Source organism: Molothrus aeneus, chromosome 13 (genome assembly GCF_037042795.1).
Source record: "Molothrus aeneus isolate 106 chromosome 13, BPBGC_Maene_1.0, whole genome shotgun sequence".
Classification (NCBI taxonomy): Eukaryota; Metazoa; Chordata; class Aves; order Passeriformes; family Icteridae; genus Molothrus; species Molothrus aeneus.
This window is the reverse complement of record NC_089658.1, coordinates 14,477,399-14,485,072: the sequence shown is the minus strand read 5'-3', so window position 1 is coordinate 14,485,072 and position 7,674 is coordinate 14,477,399.

Genomic DNA, 7,674 nt, shown 5'->3' with positions numbered 1-7,674 from the left:
CTAGATGAGCCAAATAAATTTCAAAACAGTACTTCTAATTCATGGAAAACAACTCTTCAGCTGAAGAAAGCAGCATGGAAGGCGTGGCCATTGCTTTTAAAGCTAAGAAGCAAAGGGTGTTAAAGATCCAGATGCCGTTTTTGATGGCTCAGGAGGCATAAAGCTGGTTTCTAGGCTTCTCTGTCCCCTCATGCTGGTGTCTCCAGCCACCTTGTTCCCTCACTTGTCTCCATGCTGGGGGACCAGCAGCACAGGGGAGCCCAGCTCCCTCCAATTCCATGGGGAGAACCCATTTAGGCTGCAGATGGACAAGGAAGGAGAAGGCAGGTCCTGAGGAGCTTGAGCAGCTGCTCCAAAGCTTCCACCAGCATCTTTAATCTCTATCTTGGAAGGTGTTCCAATCCTAATTGCCAGCTTCAAAGGCTGCCAGCCCTGGCTTGAGAACACTCTCCTGGTTGTTGTCTGTGTGCCCAGTGGTGGAGGGAACCCACTGGTCTGAGTGGGAAGCAAGGACAGGGACTCCCCTGGCCAGGGTTTCAGCTCTGTCCCGTGCAGATGGGGACTGTTGTTTGAAGGATGAGGAGGGATAAGGATTAGGTGACCTACTGCAGCACCTCAGCCAGGACAATTTATTTTAAGGCTTTTCTGTGAAGAGTAACACGTCACCTGCTTAAAGCTCCTCTGAGCTTCTTGCAGTGGCTCTTTGGAGATAATTTAATTCAATGTACATGTTGTTATTCTGTTTTATCAACAGTCTAGCACTAGTTACCTGCCCAGGACCTTTACCAATTCCAAAAGCCAAATAAACCAATTTAAACATCTTCTCTGACCTGTGCTGAGCAGCACAGAACATCCCTAGGGGGCTCCTCTGCCAAGTCTAAATGCCAGTGAAATAACTGTGGCACAATTCCCTCTTACATCCAGACTGGAAAGAGACTTAGAGACTTTCCTTGGGCTATGGGATCACAGAAGCCAACCTCCCCTCCAGTGAATCCTCAGCTGTGAGTTTCAGATGTGCATTTCTTGCCAGGGAATAAGTCTGTTAAAAGGGCCTGTGTTGATGTAGCTGGTTCTCCTCAGTTCTGATGCCAGCCCAGAATAGCCACTGCACTGCTGATGAGCAAAAATAAACTCTTTGTCATCAATTTCTTGAAGCATCACTTCCAAATCCTTTGCCTCCCCCCGATGTTTCCCCTCCATGGATTTCCAGGCTGCCTGTGCCTTGATACAAACATATTTATCTGAAGAGAAGCTCTTCTTTACAGACACATTTCTCTCCCTCTGCCCTCAATTCATAAAAGTTTAAGCTCAGGTCAAGAACATTTGACATTTCCCCACTTCATTTTTGCCTGGCTGTCAGCAGAGCTGTCTCAGTACTGCCTTTTGGACAGTGTCTGAAATTACCTGGCTCTCTCCATCTCCTTGCATAAGGACTCAGCACAGATCCCAGTGGCACTGAGATGATTCTCAGGTAAACAGAAAAAAGCCAAACCAGTCTGTTTAGGCAATGTCTCCTGTTTCCTTTTCTGTGTGTAACCTTTTTTGGGTCAGAGCAGTTCCTCCTGCTGGTGGTGCAGCAATGCTTTCAGAGCTCAGCAGTGAATGCAGTGGTCCCTGCTCTTCTTCCCCTCCTGCCCCTTTTGCCATCCAGCTTCCCATGGTATTTCTGCCACCAAGTTCCCAGTTTCCTGACTCCCACCTCCAACCTCTGTGTGTTACAGATTAACAACACCCTTGTGGATAAAGCTGTGGCAAAGGAGAAATGAATCTCTTTATTTTGGACTAATGAGGCAAAACATTGCTGCAACAACCTCCTGATGAGGATGGGTGCTGCTAGAAGGGCAGGGGTTACCCAGAGCAATGCTGAGATCCTCAGGAACTTTCCCATGTCTGACTCCATGGGCAGATTTAGATGCTCTTAGCACTCCTGAAGCTTGCTAAGCTTGAATAAAAGAATGGTCCTGCTCAGGGTGCTCACAGACAGGGTGCTTTCAATGAGGAGCTTCTATTTAATGAGCTGCTCAAATGGAGGACATACTCTGTCCCTCTGCTTGTACATAATATTTTTAAAATCACATATTTGCAGTGCATTGTTCATTGCTCTTCAAGGAAACAAATGATTTGCTTTTAACATAATCATTATCAGAAATAAGTTATTCAGCGTTTACTGCTTGGAAGTTAAAAAGGGAATCTGAATTTCTTTTTAGTTCTTCCTCTTTTTTTTTTTATAATAGATATACAAGCTGCAGGGCACACTTTTATGCTCCTGTAGCCAAGATTTTATAGAATTGACTAATAATCTATTTTGCATATTTATAAACACTTTATTATTTATTAATGGTGCATTTCAGGAGTAAATTTATAATCCTGCCATGTGATCTCAGCCTTTTAGAGAAAAATGGTTGCTGTGTCAAAGAGCTGGAAATTAGAGCTGGCATAACAAAGAAATGAGTGAGAATATCTCATTAGTGTGAGAGCAAAGAGGCAGGAGCCTGTTTGGAGGATGAGTACACACGCACACGAGGTGCACGCTCGGTGTCAAATGCAGAACACAGCACTCCAGATGTTTCAATCCCTGCTCTGTTTGCTCTAAACCCACAAGAACACAGCACAACCCCTCAGTCTTGTGAAAGCACAGGCTCAATACACCCAGTGCTCACTCCCCAAGCTGGCATTACTACCCTTGGCCAGCTCCAGGCATTTTAAGCGTCAGGATTTTGAAGAGTCCTGATGTCCACCTGGGTGGGTTCAAGCCTGAAGATCAGGTACAGGTGACCAATCACCTCACTGCTGCTGGAAGGAAGTCACAGATCCCTCACCCTTTTCCAGGCTCAAATCTGGATGTCTCAGGCATCCCCTCTCCACCCTGAGCATTATCAAACCACTTGGAGAGGGGTGCCAGGAGCAAACAAGCAGATGTACAAATGTAGCTTCTGACACCAGCATTATTTCACTTTAAACCAAAACACCTCTGTGTGCTCAGAACAAATCCTCTGAGCTACTTTTCCTACCTTACCTGTCTCGAGGAGGCCTCTGGAGATCTCTCTGGTCAGGTGTGGAGCTCTGCTGATCTCCATGAGCCTGTAGCTAACAAAACACTTCCCAACCACCTTGTACCACGTGCAGTGATTGCTCCACTTCACGTGCCCTTTATCATTTTCTGGTCCTGACCCTTCTTTTCTTCAGTCTCATCAAGCAACCAAACACCTGCCAAGTTCTGTCCTCTCTAAAGCTGCTGCTCTCACCCCATCCCTTTCCATGAGGCCCAGGTGGAGGAGGAAGTCTGGTGAAGATCCAAACAGAGCTGGCATCTTGTGTAGAAATTGGGCCGAAAGTTTCTTATTCAGATTCACCAAATCACATCCCTTTAAGTGCAAGGATGCAAGCACTGGTTGCCCCAGTGCTTGGCCTGTGGCACCATGGCTGTGCTTCTGGGGAAATGCCATTTTTGGAGCTCCTGCATGCAGAACTTCACAATACAAAATCCTCCAACAGCTTCCTCTTGGTGCTGTGAGCTTTTCTTACCCCTCCAAGATGCTTTCTCCTGGCTCCTTCCAGCCATAAAGTGAGTGACACTCCCTTCCCCAGTGCCAGGGCAGAGTTATTCAGCTGTTTAACTCTGTGGCTGGCCTTGGAATCACTGCATGGCTGGCTGGCTGGCTTTCCATCACGCTGGGCTTGCAGCTCGTGCCAGCCTGGGCATCCTGAGCCACAGGAAAGACCTCTCAGAGCTCCAGCCCTTCACCAGGACTTCACAAGTCAGCTGGGGCATCACCACCGTGCACACAGGGCTGCAGAACCTAAAGCTCCCACAGGCGCAGGTCAAAAGCCTGGGAGCCCCATCTGCCTCTTCTCACTCCAAAGCTGGCGAGCAGGGAGTGTGCACTGAGGTCTCTCCTGGTAAGGGAGAGGTGATTGATGAGTCTGGCTCATAAAAGCTGGGAAGGAGAACTGAGGAGACCTGCCAGGCTCTTCACCAGCAGAGCAGGCAGCCGGGCACGGGGTGGGGCTGCCCCTGCCAGGGGCAGCTGCTCTGCAATCTGCCCTGGGCTGCAGGCATCAAGGTGCTGCTGCTGCTGCTGCTCTGGGGCAGAAGCCTCGGAAAGGCGATGCTTCCTCGACTTCGTTTTGTTTTTCTGAAAGGAACTCGGAGCCTTTGGAGTTCTCTTTGATGGGATTTTCAGAGGAAGCAGGGCAAGCTGGCTGTGCCTCGCCCTCTGATGGGGAGCAGCTGGGGAAGAGCAGAAGGGGAAGGGAGAAGGTGAATGGAGCTGCAGCTTGGCAGATCTGAGTGTAGCAACATTTCATTAATGCCACCTAATTGTTCCCTGCACCTCGAATAATGGGAAAAGCATTAGCAGTAATAGCAGCTCCATTATGTTCCTGTTTTGATGTGCTGTCTAAAAAGGTGAAATCTGAGGAAGGACTTGAGGAATGTGTAATTTTAGGCTTCCATTGGCATTTTGTTTTTGTGCAGGACCTGAAAATGCTTTATTTCAGCCTATTAAGGGCTAATAAAGATGTGTGCAAACAGAGAAAATGTTCATGGAGCTCACAAATATGGAGTGTTCAGCAGGTGTGGGGTTAGGCAGTGGTGTCAGTGCTGCACTGAGCTTTTGTACACCACGTCTGTGACCCTCCAAAAAACCATGAACTGCTAGGTCAGACACCAGGAGCCTTGTTTGGAGCTACTTTTATTTAACAGTAATAACTCTGCTGGCTTAGAAGCCTTGCTGGGATGGAGGCAGAAGGTGCAGGGGAAACAGCCTGGCTTGAAGCACTGGGGGAAGAATCTGGAATTGCTGCTGTTGAGGAGGTCAGCTCAGCCCCATGTGTAACACGGCCAACACATTGAATCATCTGGCTCAATGGCTCCAGCTCTCTCCACTGGCTGGCTCTCATCACTGGGTTCCCTGGAGATGTGCTGTGGCACCTCCAAGCACACAGAGGATGTCACAGCTTGGTGTCACTCAGCTTGCATTGGCCTTTGGTGCAGCACATACTGACCACGAGTGCAGGAGGGAGGAAGGGTTCCTGCCAGAGATGCAGCTGGGTCAGCTGTGCCTCTGCTGAGATGGCACAAAGGTGGATTTCCTGTGCTGCCAGCTCCCAGCCAGCCAGCCCTTATTCTTATTTTGTTCTCAGTACATGGACATGTTGTTTCAGTTCTTTGACTTTGCCCACCCAGCGGTAAAAAGCCAGAAGGACGGACCCTGCTCCTGCTGCCACCAACACAAAGGTGGAGCCCCCCCCTGCTTGCAAGAATTCAGTGCCTTGTGTGTGCAAAACAAACTGATTTCCTTTCACCCCAGTGCACAGAGGGGAGGCACACCTGGGAGGGGTCTCCGTGGGGGTGGTGGATGGGTGGTTGCACTGAAGATATTCAGGTGAGAGGCTGGAGTTTGTCACACCTCACCCTCTTTTCACCCTGTCACAGGGCATCTGCCATTGCTGCTGCCAGCAGATTTCCTGGCCCTGGCTGGGGAGCAGGGGCTCTGAGAAGGAAGAGCTCAGTGTGGCAGCAGCCTGGGGCCATGGGAGGTGAGAAAAGCTGAGATTCCACAGTGTGCTGAGACATGGTCTTAGCAATGACCTACATTTGTGCATGAAATATGGGATGCAAACGTGCACAGGGTGTGATGGAAGAGCTGGGGAAGGGCAGCAGGGGGATACAGACATGCACAGGGCATGGTGGAAAGGCTGGGGAAGGGCAGCAGGGGATGCAGACGTGCACAGGGCATGGTGGAAGGGCAGCAGGGGATGCAGACATGCACAGGGCATGGTGGAAGGGCAGCAGGGGATGCAGGCATGCACAGGGCATGGTGGAAGGGCTGGGAAAGGGCAGGAGGGGATGCAGGCATGCACAGGGCATGGTGGAAGGGCAGCAGGGCTGTGTGGCTCTGGGGAGGCTCTGGGAGGCTGCACTGGTCCGAGCCAGCCCCTCAGCTTTGGAATCAGTGCTGCACCAAGTGTGCTGGGCTCGAACCAAGCCTGCCCTGTTTTCCATCAGCCAAAACCAGCCTGGAACCAGTGCCAGCCATGGCTCTCCCTGGGCAGCCTCAGGAAGCTGCTGTGGGAGGCAGGAAGAGAAGAGGAGCATCGATAGTGATTTGTGCAAAGCACCTCAGTCTTGAAATAAACAGTTCAGGAGAGAATTTGGGCTATTTCTGTTCCCCCAGCTGTTCAAGCTGTGCTGTGTCCTTGATGTCAGGCTGTCCAGGATTTGGAGGCATTCCCAGGGTGAGCATCATTGCCCTTTCAGATGTTTTTGTGCCACTGAAAGGCCCCCAAGCACAGCTAGGTGACCTGGTGGCTGCTGTGAGCTATCACAAGCCTTCCCCAGGGCATGTAGGCACCAGCAATGATGGGGTTTTTTCCCATTCCTTGTCTCCAGAGCATACAAGGATGCTGCTGCTTCTTCTTTCTCTCTTTTCTCATGCCATTCCTCCTCCTTCAGATTCTTTTGTCTTTCATCTTTAGCTTGTGGAAGGAATTGCTAATAATAATCTAGGGCCATTTTAAATATCCTCCCAAACTTAGAGGAAGTACCAGGCATTTTCCTTGCTCTCTGTGCACAAGATCCAGTCAGTATGACTCACATTTCCTGGGTGTCCTGGGTGATGTGATGGATGGTGACAAGGTCTGAAAGGATCAGTGAAAGCGGCACTTTTGTAAAAGACAGGTGAAGCACACAAAGAATTCCCTTATGCACAAAAAGCACCTGACAGGTTTGTTTTCCCTCACCTGTGTGAAGAAAGAAGAAACCTGGATGAACAACTTGCCTCCAGTGAAGAGAACAGCAGGAGTGCTGCCAGTGGCAACCAAGGCAGGACGTTTTTGGGTGCACAAAGATGATCTGAGGGTTGGAGCAACTCTCCTACAAATACAGGCTGGGAGAGCTGGGGTTGTTCAGCTTGGAGAAGAGAAGGCTCTGTGGAGACCTCATTGTGACCTTCCATACCTAACAGGGGCTTCCAAAACAGAGCAAGACTTTTACAGAAGCAGATAGTGATAGGACAAGGGAGAACAGTTTTAAATTTTAGGAGGAGAACTATAGATTAGATATTAGGGACAAATTCTTTATTGTGAGGCTGCTGAGGCCCTGGCACAGGGTTGTCCAGGGCAGGTTGGATGGGGCTCTGAGCAACCTGGAGTAGGGGAAGGTGTCTCTGCCCATGGCAGGGGGTTGGAATGAGATGATCTTTAAGGTCCTTCCCAACCCAACCCATCCTGTGATTCTGGGATTCTACAGTCAGTGCTGGTGCTGCCTCTCCTCAGGCTCTCAAGCATCCAATAGTCAAAGCCTGAAAGGGTTTGAAAAGATCCCAAATGAGGCTTGTTTGTTCATTCATTAGTCCTTTATTGTGTTTTATATTATGCTGTCTCCTAATTAACTTGATCATCTCAGTGGGCAGCTATTTACACACTTCTCTGCACACCCTGTCACCTGCAAGGTCTTCTGGTTTGGGGTTTGGAAGTGAAAAATGAGCACGGACTCAGACTCAGGAGCTGGAGCTGCAGAAAAAAAATCCCTCTTTGAAGGCATGTGAGGCTCAGAGGAGGATCACAGCCTTCTGAAGAGGTGTGCTCACATTGTAAGGGCATCACACGAGAGCCAGAGCTATCCTGCCTGCTGCAAATGCATCCTCCTGGGCTGTGTTTGATGCTGGAGAG